This window comes from Dipodomys ordii, unplaced genomic scaffold (assembly GCF_000151885.1).
Source record: "Dipodomys ordii isolate 6190 unplaced genomic scaffold, Dord_2.0 Scaffold134, whole genome shotgun sequence".
NCBI classification, from domain to species: domain Eukaryota; kingdom Metazoa; phylum Chordata; class Mammalia; order Rodentia; family Heteromyidae; genus Dipodomys; species Dipodomys ordii.
Genome location: NW_012267350.1, coordinates 942,723 through 948,196, shown reverse-complemented (window position 1 = coordinate 948,196; position 5,474 = coordinate 942,723). Strand labels below are relative to the sequence as shown.

General features: G+C 40.6%; 1 pseudogene; it reads right to left on the bottom strand.

Moving 5' to 3' along the window:
* Window positions 1-3,928: 3,928 nt before the first annotated feature.
* LOC105996666 lies at window positions 3,929-4,513 on the bottom strand (annotated as a pseudogene).
* Between the last annotated feature and the right edge of the window lie 961 nt (window positions 4,514-5,474).

The following is a 5,474-nucleotide window of genomic DNA, read 5'->3' as shown; positions in this document are numbered from 1 at the left end:
AGCTTGAGGTAAACTTGAACAAAAAGTTTGCAATGCCCTACAATACCCAGTTAATTGGGCATAGTAGTGTGTGTCTGTTAACCTAGCTCCTTGGGAAGCATAAATAGGTGGGTCTTCCTTGGTCTGGGGCTAACCCCAGGAAAAATACAAAAAACCTACTAGGAAAATAACTAGAAAGAAAAAAAAGCCAGGCACTGGTGGTTCATGCCTGTAATTCTAGCTACTAAGAAGGCTGAGATCTGAGGATCATGGCTCAAAGCCAGCCCAGGATGAAAAGTCCCTGTGAGACTCGTATCTCCAATTAACCACTCAAAAACTGGAAATGGAGCTGTGACTCAAACTGGTAGGGCTCTAGCCTTGAGTGAAACAGTTCAGGGACAGCATCCAGGCCCAAGGTCAAGCCCCACAACTGACGGAAGGGAAAAAGAAAAAAGAAATAAAGAATGGTTAGATGATTGGAATAAAAAGAGAGGAGTATGAACCACAAACAAAAGTGTAGAAGCAGAGGTTGAAAAACAACTAGAGAATATAAGGCCTTTCTAGGTCTTAGAAGAAAGTTTCAGTTTCATTTGAAATGCAGTGAGAGGCAGAGCTTTGAAAACTGATTTGTATTTATAAGCAGCATAGTTATAGTGATTTGAAGTGATTATTTAATGATTATGCAATCCTTAGCCAATATTAAAGCTGCTGTTTCAAGGACTGTTCTTAAAACGCAAAAGTGTTTCTTGTTATCTCTGGATTTGGTGTGAGAAAATCAACAATTGGGTGCTCTTTCTTATTAAGTATAGAGGAGAATTGTGAGAGTGCTTGCTCATTCAGTGCTATGTTTTAGGCATAGGTATTTGGAGCAGGAGGAATGTGTATGGGCAGAAAATACCACCAGCCAGATGGGAATGGCTCCATTCCCAATGATACCCCCCATGTGTTGTCCATATATTGAAACAAAAATGGAAGCATTGTTGGAAAAACAAAAAACAACAGAGCTAAATTAGCATTAAATTAAGCCATAGTTGAACAAAAGGGCCAAAGTATGAAGTCTGCTTGTATTGTTGTAATTCCTTCAAAGGATCAATTTTTCTGGTACAATCCAGATACCATTGCTTGGAAGGGACTCTTACGAGCTTCCTCCTTTTCAGAACATGCCACTGTGTATAGTCTTTTCCTTCACATTGCTAGAATGGATATGGCATTGGCTCAGCTGCCACTGGGGCAAAGTTGAATAAGGGCAAGAATGTGTCAATCACAGATATAGCCACAAAACAATCTGGTAGTAAAGAAGAGGCCCAATGTGAGAGCAGTTGGAACTGATGTGCAGAACTACAAGTCCCTTTGCCTATGAACTATTTTTAGTGCTAGCTGTTAGGAGGGCTGGCAGTGGAGAGGTTAATAGGGAAAATAGGATTTTTGTTAGGTGACCCTCAGGGTACTAGAGCAACAAGATTTTCCTTCTCTATTCCTTCTTCCTGTCCCTTCCTTGGCCACTTCTTTCTGACCTCTGCCTGGCTCTCCCTGTGGTGGCATTGGAATAATCAAAAATAACCAAGGTAAGTGATCTACTCATGTCCAGTGACTGAAATTTTTCTTAGTGGACCATTTGGCCTATGTACTTCACCTTTCTCAAAGAGGAAACTGGAGTCTTGGGAAATCCTTTCATAAACTAACTTTCTTTCAAAATGAAAGCAATGAGAGGAGAAAACAGAGACTTCAGGCAATCTATTCTTAACCTCTACTGAAAGACAGCTTGCTTGGGCTCAGAAAATAAGCAGCATATGTTCTGAACTGTTACTCGTATTAGGTTTGGTTGGAGATGTGGTCATGTGGAAAGGGGGAGTAGATTGATTAAACAAGTATGTTTTCCATTAATATTTGAGAATCATATCTTCATTTCTATGAGAAATTAATGGTCTGCTAACCTTATACAAATTGCAGAAGGTTAAGATATGATGGACAGTGGTCATCAATAACAAGAATATTGGCCTCCGGTTGTTCACTAATGTAGGCCCTTATAGTTTTGAAAATCAAATGGATCTGTTATTCATCCATAGGAGCATGTGCAGATTTGTTGAACCAGGTCTGTGGTTGGTCAATCTTGCTGCCTCTGGCTTCTCCCTAGAAAAGCCTTAGAACTCATTATTTACATAGGCTCAGTGTCAGGCATTGGGCCAAACACTTTATGTACATTATTTCATTAAGTTCAAAACAACCCTGTGAAGATGCTCAGTCTATAGACAAGAAAACTGATGCCCAGAGAGCTTATTTAAATATCCTAAGGGATAGGTAGGGATAGGTAAAATCAGTGTTGGCACTGATTACCTGATTACCTGATTCCCAATTCCAAGATCACAACCATCACATCTCTCATATTAAAAACCAAACTGTCTTTGTAAAATACATTTAGCACTGTATTAGCTCACTCTCTTAAAGCCTTCATTCATTCACCCTAATGCTATACCTTTAAATTAAACCATTTGCTATAAAGTTACACTCAGATGTGATCTGGGTGGGATTTCATGACATTGCTTGATTGTAGTTGCTTTTTTCCAATTTAGTTCTACCTACATTGCAACTTTGGGATATTTTTCTTCTGCTTTCCAGCTCCTGCTTGGATTATATTAGTGGGTCTTCCACATCTATGAGACATGTTGGTGACAGAACAGTTGAACTAATCAACTTAAAAGCAGGAAAGATTACTTTTGCCTCATGGTATTAGAGCCTCCAGTTCATGGGTGCCTAGCTGTTTTGGTAACTGTAGAAAAGCAATATATTACAACAGGGAAGCATGTGGTGGAAGAAACTGCATATCTCATTGCAGCCAGGAAGATGGCCAGTTCAGGCCCCAATATCACTTTCTACTGCCCACTCCTCCCACTAGGCCACACCTCCTAGAGTTTTGACTACCGCCTAATAGTGCTAAAACTGGTGACCATACTTATGCTTTGAGATGGCTATTTAAAACTCAAATCCTAACAATGCTTAAGTTCATCTTTCCCAGACTGGATCCTCGAGTTCAACTTGGTAATCATGTGTTGCCTTTTTCTGGTGTTGGTTTCTGTAAACAAATGGCCCCTCAGCCCTCTTTGGACCCTACCCTGACTTGTTCTACCAATGTGGTAATATGTTTATATACCCTGGTTCAGTTCCTTAAATCAAAAAGAGTCCTTGATGTTCTAATACTAGAGTATACATTAGCCTTCAAAACTAAAGGCATAGGCTTTTCAGCCCCTTCAAATGATTTTTACAATTAACTACTATGTCATTAAATATTGTTCCTATGCTGTTTCTTCTGTCCTTCTAAGGCTCAAACACAAACAAGATTTTTTGTGCCTGTTCTAGGACTTGAACCCAGGGCTTGGGCAATGTCCTTAAGCTTTTGTGCTCAAGAACATTGATCTACCGCTTGAGCCACAGCTCCACTACTGGCATTTTTGGTTCTTAATTGGAGGTAAGTGTCTCATGGATTTGGCTGCTCAAGCTGACTTTGAAATGCAATTCTCAGATCTTAACCACCTAAGTAGCTATGATTACAGGCATGATCCACCAGTGCCTAGTCCAAGCAAGACTAAAAAATTAATATGTATCTGACAGTCTAAGTTTCTTGTTATTGTTACTTTACTATTCACTTACTCAGATATTTGTTTAATGTAGTCAGAACAGAACAAAAAGATAAGCAAGTCAAGAATACTTATGTCGAAGATAAATGAACTTCAAACTCCATTGGTTTGAAAAATGAACTTTTATAACTATTATCATATACTTATACACACTAAGTAGAAAAGATTTCCATCCAGTATATTGTTTTGAATGCAAAGTTAATTTGGTAGTACAACTTTCCTTTGGCAGAAGGCTTAGGCATAAAAAAATTGATGCTAGTAAGGCAAACATTTTAACAAGGAAGTTCAAGAAGGCTTGAAAAGTCCAGCATTCCTCCTCAATAGAAGCAGACGGTGTGCAGGAAAGCTTTGCCAGTCTTTTCCTCGAACACCAAAAGGAGCTCCTCAATCTCATTGTCCAAGTCTTCCGTCTCCTGCATACACTGGCAGAGATCACAGAGGAGGAACGACCCAATGGTGGCATCTTCATAGTTGTCCTGGATATCTACGTTGACCACATGGACAAGTTGGCAGGTCTCCTGCTCTCTGGAATTCAGGTCTTCCACCACCAGGTCATAGACTCGCTCTTCGCATGTAAGTATCAGGTCAAATCTATCTTTACAGTTCTGAAACCTTTCAGGGCCCGGTTTGATTCTTTTATTTCGATTTAGCATATGCAAAATGCCATTATGGGTATAGAAAGCCTGATCTTTCTTAAGAAGATCTTTATACATCTGATCGTAGGTGGTTTTGAAATCATATATCTTCGGCCTGTGAGGTGTTCGTCCTGGAAGCTTCACATGTGCTCCCGTTCCAAAGGACCGAACACTAATTCCTCGTCTTTTCAGGAAATTGTGGGCTTCCATGCTTCGATTCTGGTTACTCAAGCATACCACAGCTACACGCAGCGGCAATGACGGCATGCTGCCACAGAATTTGCACCAGACCTGGCTTCGAATGTCGACCGGGAAAAGTGGCGGGAAAGGTTCGGCAACCTGTGGAAAAGTGAAAGTAAGTGGCGACAGCCAGGCGCGCATGCGCAGCACAGCAATAGCACACAAGGTGCAGCAAGAACACACCCGACGCAGCAATAATACGTCATGTGTAACACGTGGTCACGGGATATGTCACAGGAAATGCCTCACTTTTTTACGGTGTGGGGAGGCAACTTGATTCCAAAACGGAAGTACAGTAGCCAAAAGCTAATGCTACAGCTACAGCTGTAGTGAGCCCCCAGTGCATAGGTTACTGTGTCCCATGTCACAACTTTAAACAAGACCTTGAGGCTCCAACGTTGTATATTCTTCAGTCTTTCTTTCCTTCTCCCCATGTTTCGACATTTTCTGACTGTGGTGAAGGCCAATATTTTAAAGTTTTCTGACTCTACACCTGTGTCCAATCTACTGTTAAACTTACTAATTTTTCCTCCTCTCCCTCCCCCCTCCTCATCCTCCTCTTTCTCTCTCTCTCCCCCTCTCTACCTCCTTTCCTTCTTCCCCTCTATTCTCTTTTTTTTGGGCCAATACTGGGGTTCAAACTCGGGACCTCACCCTTTCGCTACCACTTAAGCCACATTCTCAGCCCTCTGACTGCATAATTTTATTTTCCAATGCAGGAACTTTCATTTTTAATGGTTTATTTTGTTTGCAGCAAATGACATTGTTTTAAAGTTGTGTGCTAAGCTCTGTATCTGGAGTCTCTGTGGATATATTTCTACAGTATGATTTATTCTGGGTTTTAATTATGTCTGTTATCTTCTTTGGATCTTGGCTGTTCCTAAATGTGTGTTCAATGTTGTAATTGTAGAACTGTAAAATTGAAGAAGTATTTTTTCCTTATTTTTTGTGCCAGTCTTGGGGCTTAACTCAGAGCCTGGGTGCTGTC